Source organism: Chelonia mydas, chromosome 28, assembly GCF_015237465.2.
Source record: "Chelonia mydas isolate rCheMyd1 chromosome 28, rCheMyd1.pri.v2, whole genome shotgun sequence".
Classification (NCBI taxonomy): Eukaryota; Metazoa; Chordata; order Testudines; family Cheloniidae; genus Chelonia; species Chelonia mydas.
Window position 1 is genome coordinate 4566914 of NC_051268.2, and position 20062 is coordinate 4586975.

A 20062-nucleotide genomic window follows, 5' to 3' on the forward strand; every position below is an offset into this window, starting at 1 on the left:
TGTGATGAGATGACTGGCTCTGTGGATGAGGGGAAAGTGGTGGACATGTTGTTCCTTGACTTTAGCAAAGCTTTTGACATGGTCTCCCACAGTATTCTTGCCAGTAAGTTAAAGAAGTACGGGCTGGATGAATGGGCTAGACGGTGGATAGAAAGCTGGCTAGATTGTCGGCTCAACGGGTAGTGATCAATGGCTCCATGTCTAGTTGGCAGCTGGTATCAAGTGAAGTGCCCCAGGGGCTGTCCTGGGGACAGTTTTGTTCAACATCTTCATAAATGATCTGGAGGATGGTGTGGATTGCACCCTCAGCAAGTTCATGGATGACACTAAGCTGGGGGGAGTGGTAGATACACTGGAGGGTAGGGATAGGATACAGAGGGCCCTAGACAAATTAGAGGATTGGGCCAAAAGAAATCTGATGAGCTTCAACAAGGACAAGTGCAGAGTCCTGCACTTAGGTGGAAGAATCCCATGCACCGCTACAGGCTGGATACTGACTGGCTAAGCGGAAGTTCTGCAGAAAAGGACCTGGGGATTGCAGTAGATGAGAAACTGGATCAACAGTGTGCCCTTGTTGCCAAGAAGGCTAACGGCATATTGGGCTGCATTAGTAAGAGTACTGCCAGCAGAAAGGAGGTGGACAAATTGGAGAGAGTCCAGCAGAGGGCAACGAAAATGATTAGGGGGCTGGGGCACATGACTTACCAGGAGAGGCTGAGGGATCTGTTCTTATTTACTCTGCAAAAGAGAAGAGTGAGGGGGGATTTGATAGACGCTTTCGACTATGTGAAGAGCGGTTCCAAAGAGGCTGGAACTAGGCAAATTTGAGTGGTGGCAGATGATTTTATTAAAAGGAAAACTATTTGAGGAAATTACTTGTAAAACCTTTTAACCCATTAGACTGTAAGGATCACTGACTTCTCCACTTCTCAAATTTGCAAAGGAAAGGCATAACATCTGTCAAAGGATGTGTCCAGCAGATAGGAAAACTGCAATCATCAACCATCAATATCAAGGAAAAGGCTGAAGTCTGTTGCCTTTCCGGTCAAAAAGCCGTCTAAGCGCTGTTCTACATGGAAAAGCTATATTGACATGGCCACATCTCTCAGGGGTGTGAAAAATCCACTCCCCTGAGAGAAGTAGTTAAACTGACCTGAGCCCCAGTCTAGACAGTGCTAGGTTGTTGGAAGAATGCTCCCTATGTTTGAAGTGTAGACATAGCCTTAGACAGATTGATCCCGTATGGGAAGCAAGTCATTACATCAATTTGAGGGCTTTTCTCTGCCTTTTCGGTCCCTGCTACAGACACCACCTTCTAACAACTATTCCTGGTCACGGGATGGTGGCATTTCCAGGGATCCTGACAGCTCTAGCCAGCATCTTGGTGGCTATTTTCCTGCTCAGAGCCACTGGCTTCTTCTCATGCCTTGTCCTGGGGGCCCAGATGTTGCCTGAATGTGAAGGAGCCAAGATGCTGGTGACCTTTCCCTCACCAAGGTGCCTTTGCTCATCAGTCTCCTGAACCCCAACTGGATGTGGTTCTTGTTCTTCTACACAGCATAGCCCACGGAGAACAGGGATCTGCAAATGTGCATTCATATTATACCTTTGCTTATTGATGAAAACATAAACTAGACACTTAGAGGATTGGAACTGATTTCAGCTGATGGACAGGTTAGCTAGGTTTTTTTGCATTTACACAGGATAATGTGTGTTTAAATTCATTCGAAATATCCTCATCCAGTGGAACTCATGAACATACTGTACTGGAAATGGATAAGAAAATGTTTTTATTTAAGAAAAAGGCTTCTAAGGGGGTACTTGGATTTGAACCAAGGACCACTTGGACCACAGTTTAACATTCTATCACTGCACTATACCCCCATGATAACACTATCTTGCAGTCAGTGATCTTAAGGACCTTGAAGGACGGACCCTGCTTCAGAGACCTGTTCCATTACCAGACTATGGGTGGTTTTGAAAATGGGCTTTGACTAAACTTTATATATGCAGGTAAACACCACAGCGTGAATACCCACAGCCGTGGCTTCTCCCACTGACATAGCTACCACCTCTTGGGGAGGTGGATTAACTACACAGAGGGGACAGCTCTCTCCCATCAGCTTAGAGCGTCTTCATTAACGAGCTACAGCAGCGTTGGTGCAGTTGTGCGACTGTAACATTTTGAATGTCGACTTGCCTAAGAGTAAGACCAGAAGTCCAGACTGGCTCCATCTGGCACCTTGAATGGTAAGACAGCCCAGTGACTGCTGTCGTTCTGTAAGTGTGTCCATGGCTGAACAGCGAGAATTTCTGCCCATTTCCTTTCTGGCTGGAGCATGGTTAGAGTGTGTTTGTGGTTAATGACATTGCTGTAGAGCATTCATTCCCTGCCATGACAATTCAGACAGTCCCTTTCCCCAACATGTCGGCAGCACATCAGTGATTCCAGTGGCAGGTTTTCTCTGGGGCACTGAGATTTTTGGGGGAGTTGGTGGCTCCTTTCCTTCCTCACCCTGGAGTAAACTCAGATTTTTATTCCATCCTTGATGATTCATGGAACAACAACAGCAACATGAAGAAAGAGGAGAGCAAATATCTCACTGTCAGGGATGAAGGTGGCCATGTCCCCTCTGTTTGACCATTGCCATTGCAGGAGACAAGGTTTCAATGGAATTGAATGCCCAGGCTCAGACAAGAGAGACGGAAGGATTTTGCCATCTGCGGCGAGGCAGACGGGTAGGGCCAGAGGCGCCCCAAGGACTAGAGCTGGTGCGGCAGCCTGGGTTAGGGGGGAGGGAGGAGAAGGGGGCAGTGGGAATAAGTCACCGCCCAGACTGAGGTCTGCAAAGGAAGCACCAGGCCTTCCCTATTGAGTAATGGACCCAGTAATGGGCCCGCTGGTAGGGCACCAGGAAGGGCCCCTCAAGTGCCACATCGTGACAATCTGCCGGCGGCAATTGCAGTTGCACCTGCTAATGGAAGGACAAGACTTGATGGAGGACGCGGCCCTTGCAGCCCAACAGGAGAGGATGAACAACAGAGATGGATTTCCCCAGGGTGGAGAGGGAGGGCAGCAGGGCAAAGATGGGGAGGAAGGGCAGGACGGAGGTCAGCACCACCCGTACTCCCAGGTCCTCCAGGGGTTCTAGGTGGATGTACACACCCCACCACCAGGTCCCTCTCCACCGCCTCCTGAGTGGTAGCCTCCAATGCCAGGAAGAACACAACTTTTTTGTACATCTTCAAGGCTGCCATGATGGCCGTGGGCCCCACCACCTGTACCAATGCCTGCACATAAGTTTTGACGTCGGGCGAGGCAGGCACCAGGAGGCAGCGGACGCCTTGTCTCCTGGTCAGAGATGGGAAGGGACCCCGCCTCCAGGAGCTGCCCTGTGTCTGGTCTCCAGCCCCGGCCTGTGCCTGGCAAACCTTGCCCGGGTGCAGCGCTCGCTGGGCGGCTCTTATGGGCTGCGGGCAGTTGAAGGGTGATGGGGAGCCGATGAGCAGCTGCAGCCCTGGGCCGGGAGCAGCAGCAGGAGACAGAGGAGCCCCACCCCTCACTGCCAGGCTCCAGCCTGGTCAGGGGGCAGGGCCTCAGGGGAGGGCTGGATTGGAGGGGCTCTGTGCCCCACTTTTCTGTCTAGCTTGCCTTAGCCCCCCCCCACCCCCCCGAAAGAGGATGACACCACCTCGGAGTGGGGACAACTGGCATCAAATGTGAGCTCTGCTCTAGGCACTAGATATCAGTTGCCTCTTGGAGCCAGGGATTGAACCCAGGCTCCCACTGGGGTAATGATATGGCTGGGTTTCCCCCAGACTTCACCTCTTTGATGAGCCTGCTTCCTCTGTCCAGGCAGGGGTCTCAGGTGACCTGCAAAGGACAGATTTTTGCACTGCAAACCAGCTGCAGCTCAGCAGAGACCCTATGGGTCTGATTCCCAATTGGTCCCTGCCCGGCATCCACAGCTGATGGCTCCCTTCCCCTGCGAGCCCCAGCTGCCAGACCCCAACCCCCCAAGTCCTGTGGAGAGGGCTTGGCAGGGAGGTGGTGGTGTCTGGGGCTTCTACCAGGAGCCCTGCCATCATGACAGGGAGCGATACTGCCCACATCTGCATTAAGTACCCCCACTACAGATTGCCCCCAGTGCCCCAAACTCTACCCCCAGCAGCTCCACCTGTACCCCTCAGCTCCCGCAGTTGCAGGCCCAGTGGCAGCAATTCTGTCACGTCCCAGACCAACTGCACTGGCCCCCAAAGTGTGGGGCCTGGAGTGGTCACCACCTGCATGCCTAGGAGCCCTTTTAAATCACCCAGGCCCCTGGGCAATTGCCTCCTTTGCCCCCGCATCCACAGGCCTTCCCAGTTCTACCCCCTCAGCTGCCCATCCACCTCCCCCAACTGTATCGCCCAGATTCTCCCCCCACAGTGTCTTATTTTTGGGAACCAGTCCCCTGACTTAAACGACTAGACTCCCCTCCCCTCCCAGAGCCAGGCTGAAAACCAGGCCTTAGACGGGAATGGGGGTTGGCCTGATGCCCAACCGTGCCACTTCCCATTTCTCCTGTCTCCTGGCAGTGGGCACAAAGTGGTGTGATGAAGTGGGACTGTTCTTAATGTTTCCTCTGAATACTGTAGGGGTGCCTCAGTTTCCCCTATGCATTTCGCAAGTCTCTAGGTGGTGGGATAAGGGAGTGTAATTGTTGCAGAGCAAAGGGCCGGTGTACATAAATGGCCGACACTCTGTTTCCTGTCAACTGATGGCCTGGGCCCTTCCCCCCTGCAAGGTGAGAGCGAAAGGGTTGGAGAACAAAGGAATCCGGTGACCTCCTGGCCCGGAAAGGGACAAACCCCAGAGGAGGAGGGGCTGGAGGAGGAGTCAGTGGGCACTGGCTGGGGACGTGAAGTGCAGATGGGGTTGTCTGGCTCACTGCCCCCCGAAATGGACCCGGCTGAGGGGTCCTGTTCTCTGTACCTACAAGCTCTGTTCTAGACTGTGTTCATAGAATATCAGGGTTGGAAGGGACCTCAGGAGATCATTTAGTCTAACCCCCTGCTCAAAGCAGGACCAATCCCCAATTTTTGCCCCAGATCCCTAAATGGCCCTCTCAAGGATTGAGCTTACAATACTGGGTTTAGCAGGCCAATGCTCAAACCACTGAGCTATCCCTCCCCCCGTCATCTAATAAACCTCTGTTTTACTGGCTGGGTAAGAGTCACATCTGACTGCGGAGTTGGGGGGCAGGACCCTGTCTTTCCCCAGGACCCCGCCTGGGCGGACTCGCTGTGGGAAGCACATGGAGGGTCAGAGGATGCTGAATGCTCCGAGGTCAGACCCAGGAAGGTGGAAGCTGTGTGATCTTCTTGCCCTGAAGACAGTCTGCTCACAGAGAGGAGACTTCCCCAGAGTCCTGACTGGTTTTGTAGGGAGCAGTTCCAGAGCATCGCCCGGGGACTCCGTGACAAGTGGTTCCATTATCTTCCCCCCAACCCCCTGCCGAGGGGGCATGGGAGTTTGTGCAGAGGGCAGGCAGAGCTGGAAAGGCCTCAGGTTCCCAGGGGCATCATCTTTCACCCCCCACCCCCACCCATGGGAAACACCACTGGCTTTATGAAAGGGATTAGTGGAGATGAAAAAGACAATGCCAATCCAGGTACCTTCCCTGAGTGACAGCTGGGGATAGAATCCAGGAGTTCTGGCTCTCAGCCCCCCCCCCCCCCCACCCGCTCTAACCACTAGACCTCACTCCTCTCTCAGAGCTGGGGGCAAACACCTTCACGCCGCTAAACAGTAACTGCTGGTCCAGTGGTTAGAGCAGGGGAGGGGGCGGGGTGAGCAATCTGGGATCCAGGACTCCTGGTTTTTGTCACTGCCAGTCTATCGGGAGGGGCCCTAACTTGGCATTGTCTCTCACCTCCCCTAATGGCTCTAAATCTGGAGCATGGTTCCCACATGCAGGGGTGACTAAGGGGACACATGGTCCCCCAGAGGGCTTTCAAGGCCTGGTCATCCCTGGGTACATTTCCACACTCCCTGCTCCCACTCAGACGGGGGAGGAGATGGGGCTGCCCTGTGCCTATTGCAAGGACATGAGAGGAACAGGAGGTACCTAGGGGCCACAATTGGGCATTGTGCCAGCCCATGCCCCAACTCACTCCTGGGTTCTCTCCTGGCTCTGGGACTGCAGTGGGGTCTAGTGGCTAGAGCAGGGAGGTAGGGGACTTGGAGCCAGGATACCTGGATTCTAATCCTTGGTGTCTCACTTTGGGGGATGGTTTCCCCTGTGCCTCATTTTCCCCTGGGTAACCTGATGCTGATTACCGCCTCTCATGGGGTTATGGGAAAAGCAGGGAGTCTAGGGGCAGTGGGGGAGGCATCCTCTCATCTCCCACACCATGGTTCGTCCTGCGCCCTCTTGTGGCATGGTATCTAAGGCCTTGTCTACACTTGCAGATGTAGAGCACCGGGAGTTAAACCAGCCCTCGCAGACAGCAGGAGGGAAAGTGCTGCCGTGTGTTCACACTGCCAGCTGCATGCGCAGTGGCGTGACCACATTTGTGGCACTTGCAGCAGCATTCGGAGCAGCGCATTATGGGCAGCTATTTCACAGAGCACCTCTTCCCATTCTGCTGCTGAGGCTTGGGGGCGGGGGGGGGGGGGTGTTGGATCATATTAAAGAAGTTCTGTATTAAAATCACAAATGAGTTTGATTCCCCATAGTTTAAATTCCAGGGTATTACTAATGAAGAGGTCTCTTGGTTTTTGGTACTGTTTCTCTCCCTCTCTGTGTGAAACTTACAAGCTGCTGATTGCGTTAGTACATTCTAAGACAGAGTCTGTTCTCAAAGCAATTCACACAGAGAGAGACTCAAAGCAATACTCTGTAACAACAGAAACAGCATCCAGAGACTCCCCGCCCTTTTGTTGTATTCATCTCGCTTTGTTAACAACTGTGATTAAAATAGAGATAGAGGATGTATGTGGATGGATGCTTGGTGTGGATAATAACTGAATGATCAGGGAGGTGCCAGCCTAAGAATCCAGTGTCCATTGGCTGAAGAAGGCGTCAAGTGGAAATAACCAGAGGACCCCCGGAGGGCAGACTGGAATCCACCCAACAGCCTCAAGGATGGGAGAACCAAAGAACAAGATAATATCTAGCAGCACGGAGCTGTCAGGAATGTGACATCTGCTGATTGATTCAGCAAAAGCATGATGAAACAATTCCCACAGACTGGCATAGGAATAAATTCCTATAAAAATGGACTCTAGAAAGTGAGAACTTTGGGGTCTGATTCTGCTAATCAACTTCCAGGAGCATCAGATGAGCATCTGACAAGGCCCTGCTCCCTCCTCATGTCCAGGCCACCTGGCCAGTGGCTTGGCATGAGCAACTCTAAGGCTGGTAACTATGATAACAACCTTGCAGAACCTGTGTGTGTGTGTGTGTGTGTGTGTATGAATGAATGTGTGAATAAATATGAAATTGAATGGAATGTTATAGCTATAACTAACTGCTTACTATGATTCTTTCTGTATTCACAATAAATGTGGTATTTTGCCTTTTCCCCTTTAATAAGATCCTGCTGGTTTTTATTTTATTGGTATAACATTTTGGTGGAGAATTGCGAAAGGGAGAATATTGGTAAAAAACCTCAGTTATTGTAAATATTGGTGTGCACACCGCCAGTTCTATTGAGCTAGGCACTTCTATTAGGTTAACCAGACCTGCTGGCCTCCGGGAAGGTAGCAAGGAAAACAGATTAAACCAGACCTGCTGGCCTCCGAGAAGGTAGCAGGGAAGAACAGGTTAACCAGACCTGCTGGCCTCTGGGAAGGTAGCAGGGGACCTGCTGGCCTCCAGGAAGGTAGCAAGGAAAACAGATTAAACCAGACCTGCTGGCCTCCGAGAAGGTAGCAGGGAAGAACAGGTTAACCAGACCTGCTGGCCTCCGGAAAGGTAGCAGGAGACCTGCTGGCCTCCAGGGGAAAACAGATTAAACCAGACCTGCTGGCCTCCGAGAAGGTAGCAGGGAAGAACAGGTTAACCGGACCTGCTGGCCTCCGGAAAGGTAGCCCTTAATGCCATGGCTCGTGAAACCATACACACGGAGCCTTGACAGCAGGAAGGAGTGGTTCAACAACAGGCTGAGCTAGTGCACAATGACTGTAGAGTGTGCTTCTGGCCATTTAAAGGCCCACTAGGTGCTGTCTGTATGGGAAGCTGGACCTGGCTGATGACAACATCCCTACAGTTATAGCCACATCCTGTACTCTCCATAACATTTGTGAAGGGAAGGGTGAAAACTTCACTCAGGCATGGACCGCCTGGAGGCTGAAATTGAACAGCCAGAGACCAGGGCTATTAGAGGGGCCCAGTGCGGGGCCATAAGGATTCGGGATGCCTTGAGGGAACAATTCGATGCTGAAAGCCACCGGTAATGTTTGGTGCCCTGCACGGGAGTGAAGTGCGCTGTTTCCAGTGCTAGCAGGCATCTGTGTTTGCTACGTATGAGGCACTCACTTGCCGTGCCTGTGGCTTTCCTGGGCTGTGCTATCATTTACTTAATGCAATAAAGAACGTTTCCAAAACCAAAAACATTCATTTATTGGGAAAAAAACACAACTCCTGGAGAAATACACATGGCATGACACAGGAGGAAGGAAGGGGGCAGGGTGGGGAATAGAACAATCACAGATTTGCATATGTCCTGTTATCATATTCAGCCTTCCTGTCTGGAGTGTCATGCCATGAGTGCTGCATTTCAGGCTGGCTAAAATGCCTGGTGATGGGGGTTGAGTGCAGTGGCTAAGGGTCGTAGTTGGCAGGGCTGGGCGGTGAAGGTAAAGGTGTTGGAGGCAGCTGGTGGTGATAAGAAACCAGATGTCGGAGAAAATGGGTTGGCGGTGATAGGGGGGTGCAAGGGAAATAGTTTTGGGACGAGGGCTGCGGGGGGTGGGGGGGGGGAAGGGGAGGGGGAGTAGTGCTCTGCCTGCCTGGCTACGAGCACCTGCTTTGAGTCCGCTTGGCGCTCCGTAATGCTTATGAGCCGCTCCATGCTTTGGTGCAGCTTTTGACAGGGGTTAAAAAGTGGCCAAGGGGGTGGAAATTGACTGGTCGGGGGGGTCAAGCTTCTGGAGGCAGCATTAGGAGAAGGGCTAAAGGGTAAAATGAAGCGGGGAGGAGGCAGAGTTCAGACCAGGAGTGAGGTGTTGGCAGAGGGTGACAGAGGGCAAAACCCGGCAAAGGCAGGGGCACAGGGGGTAGCAGTTACCCCAGTGGGAGACTCCGGTGCTTTGCAAAATAGTTTGTTGGGGGGCGGGGTGAGAGGCTTTTTTATTTCAGCAAAGTGGCTTTTTTGTATGGTCACACAAACGGAGCATGCTCAGTAACATCTGCTGAAGCCACTGCCCTTCACCCTGCCCTTATTAGCCGAAAAATTCGGCTCACTGCTATTTACAGGGGTTTAAAAGGGGTAAAGGCGGCGAATCGGAGCAGGGGGGTGCCCAGGGTCAGAGCAGGGGGTGGAAATTGACTGGTCAGGGGGGTCAAGCAGCTGGAGGCAGGATTAGGAGAGGGGCTAAAGGCAAAATCAGGGCTGGTGGGCAGGAGCAGGAGAGAAGCTTGGGGTGAGGCGCTGACAGAGGGCAAAACCTGGCACAGGGCAGGGGCACAGTGGGTAACAGTTACCCCAGTGGGACTGAGACCCCAGGGTTTGCAAAAATGGTGGGGGACGAAGGGGCTTTTTTAATTTCCCCTCTCACAGACAGCACCTCTCAGCATCTGCTTCCCAGGGCTGGGTTCTTAAAGGCACAGGCATCCCAATGCCTAGTCAATGCAACTCCTCTTTGTCTGATCTCAACTACTGAGCCCTGGTCTACACTATGAGTTTAGGACGGATTTAGCAGCGTTAGATTGATTTAGCCTTACACCCGTCCACACTACGAAGCTATTTTTTCTGACTTTAAGGGCTCTTAAAATCAGTTTCTGTACTCCTCCCCAACGAGTGGATTAGCGCTGAAATTGACCTTGCTGGGTCCAATTTAGGATAGTGTGGATGCAATTCAAGGGTGTTAGCCTCCGGGAGCTATCCCAGAGTGCTCCATTGTGACCGCTCTGGACAGCGCTCTCAACTCAGATGCACTGGCCAGGTAGACAGGAAAAGCCCCACGAACTTTTGAATTTCATTTCCTGTTTGGCCAGCGTGGCGAGCTGATCAGCACAGGTGACCATGCACTCCCATAATCACAAAAGAGCTCCAGCATGGACCGAACAGGAGGTACTGGAGCTGATCGCTGTATGGGGAGACGAATCCGTGCTATCAGAACTCCATTCGAAAAGACGAAATGCCGAGATATTTGAAAAAATCTCCAAGGGCATGAAGGACAGAGGCCATAACAGGGACCCGAAGCAGTGCCACGTGAAACTTACGGAGCTCAGGCAAGCCTACCAAAGAACCAGAGAGGCAAATGGCCACTCCGGATCAGAGCCCCAGATATGCCGCTTTTCTATGATGAGCTGCATGCCATCCCAGGGGGTGCCCCTACAACTACCCCAGCCCTGTGTGTGGACTCCGTTAATGGACTCTCACGCAACAGGGATGCAGATTTTGGGGATGAGGAAGATGATGATGATGAGGAGGAGGTTGACGCACAGCAAGCAAGCAGAGAAACAGTTTTCCCTAACTGCCAGGACCTGTTTTTCACCCTGGATCTAGTACCTTTCCAACCCACCGAAGGTGGGCTCCCGAACATAGAAGGCGGAGAAGGAACCTTTGGTGAGTGTACCTTTGTAAATATAATACACAGTTTAAAAGCAAGTGTGTTTAATGATTAATTTTCCCCGAAAGACTTGGGATGCATTTGCGGCCAGTACAGCTACTGGAAAAGTCTGTTAACGTGTCTGGGGATGGGGTGGAAATCCTCCAGGGACATCTCAATGAAGCTCTCCTGGATGTATTCCCAAAACCTTTGCAAAAGGTTTCTGGGCAGAGCAGCCTTATTCCGTCCTCCCTGGTAGGACACTTTAGCACAGCAGGCCAGCAGCACGTAGTCTGGATTCATTGCGTAACAAACCATGGCAGCATATGGTCCCGGTGTTTGCTGGCATTCAAGCAACATCCGTTCTTTATCCCTCTGTGTTATCCTCAGGAGAGCATTCAGGGTCACCTGGTTGAAATAGGGGAATTTTATTAAGGGGACATTCAGAAGTGGCTGTTCCTGCTGGGCTGTTTGCCTCTGGCTGAACAGAAACCATCCCCGCAGTGGGGGGAGTGGTGAAGCGATCATCCCAGAGAATTGTGTGTGTGTGTGTGGGGGGGGAGGGTGGTTAGTTCGGTTTGTGCTGCACATTAACCCGAAAACCGCAGCCCCTCCTTTTAAAAGGCCAACCCAATGGGTGCTTGGTATGTGAAATGAGGGTGCTGCTGTTTGAAACCATTCTCACATGTTAGGAAGGTTAAAGAAGCCAAAAGACTGTGGCTTACCATGGCTGCCTGCAAGCCGAATTCTGTTGCCCGCCGGCACCTGCGTGTGTGATCTCTCACACCATACCAATAGAAGGTCCTCGATATAAGAGGCAAAATGCGACCTTGTAAAGAAAGCACACGTGCTATGTAATGTTAACAGCTTGGTTCACCATGAAAGAGTCTACCAATTGTTCTCTAAAATGTCTCTTTTTAAAGACTAATCTCCCTTTTTTCCCTCCTGCAGCTGCAAATGTTTCATTGCTCCACGTATCATCTCCATCCCAGAGACTATCTAAAATTAGAAGCCGAAAAAAATGCACTCACGATGAAATGCTCTCTGAACTCATGCAGTCCTCCCACACTGAAAGAGCCCAGCACAATGCGTGGAGGGAGACAGTGTCAGAGTCCAGGAAAGCAAAAAATGAACGCGAGGACAGGAGGGACGAGCGAGAGGAGAGGAGGCAGGATGCAATGCTGAGGCTCCTGGAGGATCAAACTGATATGCTCCGGCATATGGTTGAGGTGCAGGAAAGGCAACAGGAGCACAGACCGCCGCTGCAGCCCCTGTGTAACCAACTGCCCTCGTCCCCAAGTTCCATAGCCTCCTCATCCAGATGCCCAAGAATGTGGTCGGGGGGCCTCCGGGCACCCAACCACTCCACCCCAGAGGACTGCCCAAGCAACAGAAAGCTGGCATTCAACAAGTTTTGAAGTGCAGTGTGGGCTTGTCCTTCCATCCTCCCCTCCTCCACCATCGCACCCAGTGCTTCCCTCCTCCCCCACCCCTCCCGGGCTACTTTGGCAGTTATCCCCTCAGTTGTGTGACGAATTAATAAAGAATGCATGAATTTGAAACAATGACTTTATTGGCTCTGCAAGCGGTGATCAAAGGGGGAGGGGAGGGCGGTTGGCTTACAGGAAAGTAGAGTGAACCAAGGGGGCGGGTTTTCATCACAGAGAAACAAACAGAACTGTCATACCGTAGCATGGCCAGTCATGAAACTGGTTTTCAAAGCTTCTCTGATGCGCAGCACACCCTGCTGTGCTCTTCTAACCGCCCTGGTGTCTGGCTGCATGTAATCAGCGGCCAGGCGATTTGCCTCAACCTCCCACCCCGCCATAAACGTCTCCCCCCTACTTTCACAGACATTGTGGAGCGCACAGCAAACAGTAATAATGATGAGAATATTGGTTTCGCTGAGGTCTAACTGAGTCAGTAAACTGCCCTAGCGTGCTTTTAAACATCCAAATGCACCTTCTACCACCATTCTGCACTTGCTTAGCCTATAGTTGAACAGCTCCTGACTACTGTCCAGGGTGCCTGTGTATGGCTTCATGAGCCATGCCATTAAGGGGTAGGCTGGGTCCCCAAGGATAACTATAGGCATTTCAACATCCCCAGTGGTTATTTTCTGGTCTGGGAAGTAAGTCCCTTCCTGCAGCTGTTCAAACAGACCAGAGTTCCTGAAGATGCGAGCATCATGCACCTTTCCCGGCCATCCCACGTTGATGTTGGTGAAACGTCCCTTGTGATCCACCAGTGCTTGCAGCACCATTGAAAAGCACCCCTTTTGGTTTATGTACTGGCTGCCAAGGTGGTCCGCTCCCAAGACAAGGATATGCGTTCCATCTATTGCCCCACCAGTTAGGGAATCCCATCGCAGCAAAGCCATCCACTATGACCTGCACATTTCCCAGAATCACTACCTTTGATAGCAGCAGCTCAGTGATCGCGCTGGCTATTTGGATTACAACAGCCCCCACAGTAGATTTGCCCCATCCAAATTGATTCCCAACTGACCAGTAGCTGTCTAGCTTCCAGAGGGCTATCGCCACTCGCTTGTGAACTGTGAGGGCTGCTCTCATCTTGGTATTCTGGTGCTTCAGGGCAGGGGAAAGCAAGTCACAAAGTTCCATGAAAGTGCCCTTACGCGTGCGAAAGTTTCGCAGCCACTGGGAATTGTCCCAGACGTGCAACACTATGCAGTCCCGCCAGTCTGTGCTTGTTTCCCAGGCCCAGAATTGGTGTTCCATGGCATGAGCCTGCCCCATTGCCACCAGGATGGCCAAATTTTTGGGTCCCGTACTATGAGAAATCTGCGTCCATGTCCTCATCACTCTTCTCATCGCGCTGCCATTGCCTACTCGCCTGCTTTTGCAGATTCTGTATACACTGTATTATCTGTATGCTAGATAATCTGGTTCTGCATACACTGCTGGATAATGCGCATGGTGTTTAGAGCGGTCACAACTGATCTGAGCGGGCTCCATGCTTGCCATGATATGGCATGAGCAGGAGAGCAGAGTGGCAGCGGAAGCGGCAGGTGGATGACGATGCTGACAGCAATATGGCACCCGCACGGAAAAAGGTGCGAAATGATTGTCGGCCATTGCTTTCACAGAGGGAGGAGCAAGGGGTAGGCTGGCAGCAGATGGTGCAGTACGACGGCTAGCCCTCATGATCTCCTGGGTGCTCGCCAGCGGACAGTGCTGCACTGGTGCTAGCCGCCGTCGTCTCCTGGGTGCTTGCGGTGCTGCTGGCTGGGAGAGCAGCCTGAGGCAGAATGGCCTCCTCAAGGATTGAACTCACAACCCTGGGTTTAGCAGGCCAATGGTCAAACCGCTGAGCTATCCCTCTGCAAATAGTCCAGGCAGCACTGAATCTCCATTAGACAAAACTTAAAGAAGAGAATGACCTGAGTCACTCCCATTTATGTCCAGGCGCTCCCAACAGACCTCACCAAGATCTGCCAGGAGCACCCCAACCAACCTCACGGAGGCCAGCCAAGAGCAGCCAGGAGACGACGAGGACAGATACCAGTCATACTGCACCGTCTGCTGCCTCAAGACAATGAGCTGCTGCTGTGTAGCAATGCAGTCCCACGTCTGCCAGCACCCAGGAGACGTACGGTGACGGTGAGCTGACCAGACGGTGAGCTCTGCACAGGTAACCCAGGAAAAAAGGCGTGAAACGATTGTCTGCCGTTGCTTTCACGGGGGGTGGGAGGGCTGATGACATGTACCAAGAACCACCCGCGACAATGTTTTTTGCCCCATAAGGCATTGGGATCTCAACCCAGAATTCCAATGGGCGGCGGAGACTGCGGGAACTGTGGGATAGCTACCCACAGTACAACGCTCCAGAAGTTGACACTAGCCTCGGTACTGTAGACGCACTTCACTGACTTAATCGTCTTATGTGGGCGGGGACACAATCGACTGTATAAAAATCACTTTCTAAAAAATCGACTTCTATAAATTCAACCTAATTTTGTAGTGTAGACTAGATGACCTCCTGAGGTCCCTTTCAACCCTGATATTCTCTGAATCTATGATTAGATTCCAGGGCCTTGTACCATCCAGAAACATATGCAGCAGCGAGAGGTCCTACTTTGTAAAAAAGGACATCTCATGTAGCTAATTCAAGCAGTCTCACATGTAAAACCAAACTGATAGCTTTCTTTAACAGTGGAACAAGCCTTGTGGATGGGGGGAAGTGGTTGGCATGGTCTGTCTTGCCTTTAGTAAGGCTTTTGATACTGTGTCCCATGACCTTCTCATAAACAAAGTACGGAAATGCAACGTAGATGGAGCTAAAATAAGATGGGTGCAAAACTAGTCTGAAAACAGTTCCAACAGCAGTTTTCAGTGATTCACAGGCTGAAAGGGCTGAGTCAGGCTGAAAGGGCATAACGAGTGGGGTTCTCCAGGGATCAGTTCTGGCTAAGTTTCTATTCAAAATCTTCATCCGTGATTCAGATAATAGCATAGAGCAGTGGTCCCCAACCTTTCTGTGGTGAGCGCCAAACACCCCGCCGCCAAAACGGCGCCAAGAAGCGGCAGCGGAAAGAAGCCTCGCTGCCGAAATACCGCCGAGAAACAGCGACGCTTAGGGGTGGCATATCGGTGGGCGGTCCTCAGGTGGTCGCACTCGGCGGCAGCATTTCGGCGGCGCGGTGTCCTGCGGGCGCCCGCAACTGCCCCAGCGGGTGCCACTGCGCCCGCGGGCGCCGCGTTGGGGGACCCCCGGCACAGGGAGTCCTGTCGCCGGCACAGGGTGCCCGAGGCAAGCAACAGCCGGGTTCGTTGCCCGGCGTGCGCCGCGCCAATGACCACAACGGGGCGGAGCAGCAGGGAGATTTATTTGGCGCCCCAAATAGGGCGCAGGGAGACTGGGCTGTCTCCTGCTGCCCCGCACAATACCGCGGCCAGTCAGCGAAAGCAGCCGGTTGTGTCTTCCCGCAGTCGCACTGCCCGAGCCTTATTTGGGCCTATCGGTTACTGGTTTTTGCTAAACGTTTCTGCCTTATCGGGCCGAAGCTGGCCCTGGCTGGCGAGCCGAGAGCAGACCCGCCTGCCCGTGCGCCGGCTCCTCAGCGCCGGGCGGGTCACGGAGGGTTCAAGGAGCGGCAACCCTGAACGAAGGAATGAAGGTCTCCCCCTCACAGAGCCTTCGGCCCAGCCCGGCCCCGCCGCCGCGGGCGAGCGCCGCCTCTGCGCATGCCCGACTCGCCCCCTGCGCATGCCCAGAGCCGGGAGGCACAAAACCCGCCTCCGGCTCCGGGAGAGGTTCCAACGGCCCCGCGCGAGCCGTAACGCCCCCCCGCCCCGCGCGCCTTCGCAGCCCGGCTCGTCCTCGGTCCCCCCCCCCTCCGAACGTCACTTCCGCTCCCAGGAGGGTCAGGAACTACATCTCCCAGCCTGCCCCGGGGGAAGTTTCCGCCCTCTCCAGCCCAGGTAAGGGAAGGGTTCCGCAGCTGTTATTGCGCATGCTCAGTGCGAGCCCTAGTGGGGGTTTGCTGCCGGGCCCAGACCAGGGGTGGAGAACCTGGGGGCCCGGAGCCGGGAGAACAAAGCCCAGAGCCCGGGGGCGGGGCAGCTCCTGGGGGCGGGGCTCGGGCCGGGGGCGGGGCAGCTCCTGGGGGCGGGGCTCGGGCCCGGGCCAGACGCTGCTGCTGCCTCCGTGTGACCCGGGAGTCCGGGCTGGGCAGCTGCTGCCCCCCCCCGGGGTCCCTGCTGGGGGGCCCGTCATTAACCCCCCCGTGCCCGGCCGGGGGGGGGTTTCTCCAGCCGGGACCAGCCCCCTGGGCAGCCCCGGGCTCTGCCCGCCCCCAGCCGGAGCCCCCCGGTGAGTGAGAGACCCCGGGGGGGGGGGGGGGCAGGAAAGCGACTCTCTGCCCCCGGGAACCGGGGAGAAGCCTCGGAGCTGCCTGAGCCCCAGCGGAGCCGCCGCCAGGATCTGCCCCCGGCCCGCTGGGATGGGGGGGGCAGAGAGTGGGGCCCGGCGGGGGGGTCCCCTGGGGGGAGAAGCCGGAGTTGCGGGGGGGGGGAAGGTCGGGGGAGAAGTGGCGGGCGGGGGAAGGGGGGGAGTTAATTGGATCCTGTCCCTGTTTGTGCCACTTGCCTCTCAGCCCCGCTACAAATTCCCTCCGGTTCTGCCCCTTTTCTCTCTCCGCATCTCACACGTGGCTGCAAACTCCGGGGCGATCCCCCCCTTTCCCCTCAAATGATCCGCTCTCTCGTCTCTCCTCATCCCCCCCTGTTCTCTCCCTAATTCTCAAATGTCCATTTAAAATCTCCTCCGATGGGGGGATTTTCCCACCCGTTTTATCTGCAGTGATTTGTCCTTGTTTAGGTGGGAAATTGTTGCCTGGAGTCATTCCCCAGAACATGGCTGCCCCTGGAGTGGGGGTGGGCGGGGAAGGGACAGCACGTGTCCCCCATGGGCACAGCCCCAGACCCCGGTTTCCCAGTCCCAGTTGCTGCCCCCTAACTGCAAACACAGTTGCCCCCAGTTGCCAGTCACCTGCCCATCCCCCACTGCTGGCCCCTCACCTCACCCAGGGAGCCCTCCAGCTCCCCCTCCCTTGCCCTCTTCAATCAGCTCCTCAGAGGGCTCCCTGCTGCCCACGTGAATGGGGGGGGGGGGCATCACTTTCTGTTTATGTATTGGACAGTCATATAAAATCCCTTCAAACAGTCCCCCTTTTCCCTTTAATTATTTAATAGCAATATAAAATCCCCTCCGATCTGAGTGTTTTTCCTCTCATGTTCTCAATTGTGTCGTTTGTGATATGTGTTCTCTGCAAATCTCAAGGATGGATATAAAATACGCTGAACGTTTGCCCCAGTTTTTCTCTAATTGTCTATTTCTAATTATATGTCCTGAGATTTTTCCCTATCTCTCTAATTGTAAAATACTAAGAACATCTCATATTTACACCTTTTCTCAGATTCCTGCATATGAAATGTTTGCAACTGTTGCCTATTTCCGCTCTATTCATATATCAAATATTGATGTGAAATACACTCCGATTTTACCTCAGATCAACAACTGATATAAAATCCCTCTGAATTTCCACTTTCCTCTCTATAGTTTGCAAAAATGGATCCAAAATCCTTCAGATTTCTTCCCTTTCTCTTTCATTTCTGAACATTGATCTCAAAACTCAGGTTTTCCCTCTCACTATGTCATTATCAAATGTCAATTAAAAAGCCTCTTGAGTTTGGGGCTGTTCCCCATGTTCCTAAATCCCAGCAACTTCTCCTTCCTTGGAGGGAACCTGTGGCCCTGAGTCGTTCTTCATCCTGGAGGTTGCAGGGGGTTAAATTGCCAGTGATCATCTTTCCCCTCCCCTTTGAGAATCATTTGTTCCCCTCTGTATCTCTGTTAAAATGTTTGCCAATGAAAGAGATCAGCCACATATTTAATACACATCAAATCCTGAGGTCTCCCCCTGTTTGGGGGATCAGTGGTTCCCAGCTGGTTCCCAGTTGGCTGGACCCTTTTGTTTTCTCCAGCTGGCACAAGATGAGGAGATCACTCTGAATACAGCGTGGGTCCAGAAGTATCCCAAACCCCATGACAAATGGTCTCTGTGGGGGTTGCTTCTGACAGTGCTAAGATGTAGCCAACTGTGGGGTGGATTCATGGTGGCCGGGGGGGGGAGAGAGCTCGGTGATTTGAGCATTGGCCTGCTAAACGCAGGGTTGTGAGTTCAATCCTTGAGGGGGCCATTTAGGGATCAGGGGCAAAAAGTGGGGATTGGTCCTGCTTTGAGCAGGGGGTTGGAGTAGATGACCTCCTGAGGTCCCTTCCAACCCTGATATTATATGATTATTTGCTGGTGGCAGGGCATGGAAATTTCTTACCTGTTTTGGCCCTCCAGGCCTTCCATTCTTCTGTTAAAGAAGCATCCCCAGGGCTCCCTCTGCATGTGTGACTGGCCAGCAGGGGGTGGTGATAACTTTCCATCCATTTATCAGACACTATGAGGTAACACAGTTGCTGGGGCTGGGTGTCTGTGTGCGGAGGTTGCAGCTGGAGCTGAAGGGGCATTGTGGAAGGGGGAGGCCTCTGGGTGGCTGGGCAGGGGGTACCCTAGTCAGGTTGGTGGGTTCTGGAGGTTTGAAGTTTCGGGGTGTGGTTCTGATGTGCCCAGCCCTGAGGCTATGGGTCCTGGAGGTGTGTATCGCCAGGGGCCTGTTGGCTGCAGAACAGTGGGGGTGGGTGTTTCTTTGGGGGTGGGGAAGGGGGTTAGAGGGTACCTGGTGCTGTGCCAGGGGCTCTCTCTGGGCTTCCCCCGCTGGCTCCTGGGATCATTGCCGTACCCAGTGCACAGAGCTGGGAGGGGCGGGGGGGGAATCCCCGGCACTAGGTCAGGGGATCCTATTGGGATCCAGGCAAGCAGACTGAGGGGTCCCATGGTAAACCATCAGGGGGTCCCAGGCAAAATGGCATGGCAGATCCCGCTGGAGGGCAGGCAGGGTGTCGTAGGCAGACAGTGAGGGACTGAGTTTCCAGTGGGGGGTCCCTGGCTGCTGGGGGCTGTTGGTGCGGGGGAACCCTTTGGGATTCCCAGCCTGGCAGTGATGGTCTGGTGGGGGTTCTCTGGCCGGTGGATCTCTGAGGGGTATCTGAGGTCCCGGGCCAGGGACTCTGGGGGCTAGGTCCCAGGGAATATCTGGTGGGACCCTGGCTGGGGGGTCTGGGCTCCAGGTACTGGAGGGGTGTCTGGGGGCCCCTGGCTGGGGGTTCTGGGGGCTGCTCCTGACCTCACTCCTTCTCCCTGATCAGCTTGAGCCAATATCCTGGGGGTATTCCCCAACCACGCCCAGTCACTGTGATAACTTTCTGTCCACTAAACAAACACAGTGAGGTGAAATCACAGATTTTGCTTTTCTCCCCTCTTGAAAACAGCAGGAACTTCCAATTCCTTTGGGAAATTTCCTGCCCCCCAGTCCTTATCTCAGGGGTGACAGCGGTGGGCAGGGGGTTAGCACTGCCACACAATGGTCTCTTCCACAGCCTTCTGGATTAATTCTTTCTGAATCTGGTTTCATTGAGACCATTGTTAATCCAGAGTCACTGCATGGGAAGACAAGGAGTGACTCCAGAGGGACAGTGGGGAAAATGAGATTCTTCCTGTGAGGAGGGGCTCTCATTAGCTGCTCTCCCCAGAGAGCTAAAGGAGGGAAGGCTGCTCAAATTCTCTGTCCCTCTCTACTCAGGATATTGGGGTTCAACTTCCTGGGTCAGACACTGCAGCCTCCATTGTGATCTTGGAGACCAGGCTTAGCAGCTGCTGCTCCC

At 53.5% G+C, this 20062-nt stretch overlaps 3 protein-coding genes across 27 annotated transcripts in view; 1 reads left to right on the forward strand and 2 right to left on the reverse strand.

Annotated features, from left to right (window-relative positions):
• LOC102943236 (zinc finger protein 883) overlaps window positions 1-20062 on the forward strand; it is a 2438435-nt gene that overhangs the window by 1137462 nt on the left and 1280911 nt on the right. For 4 of the 12 annotated variants that reach the window (XM_037887488.2, XM_037887486.2, XM_037887489.2 and 1 more), the window contains exon 1: window positions 16394-16597. The exons of 1 other annotated variant lie outside the window; for it this stretch is intronic. The gene's annotated coding sequence lies outside the window, so the exon portion shown is untranslated. Of the gene's footprint in view, window positions 1-16022; window positions 16207-16250; window positions 16598-20062 lie in introns of those variants that run through there. 7 more of the 12 variants (XM_037887491.2, XM_037887492.2, XM_043537251.1 and 4 more) reach the window with 4 other exon arrangements.
• Window positions 1-20062, reverse strand: part of LOC114020163 (zinc finger protein 501) — a 1907800-nt gene that overhangs the window by 1103463 nt on the left and 784275 nt on the right. The window lies entirely within an intron of this gene.
• Window positions 1-20062, reverse strand: part of LOC119564595 (zinc finger protein 883) — a 1467279-nt gene that overhangs the window by 255262 nt on the left and 1191955 nt on the right. The gene's annotated exons all lie outside the window — the stretch shown is intronic.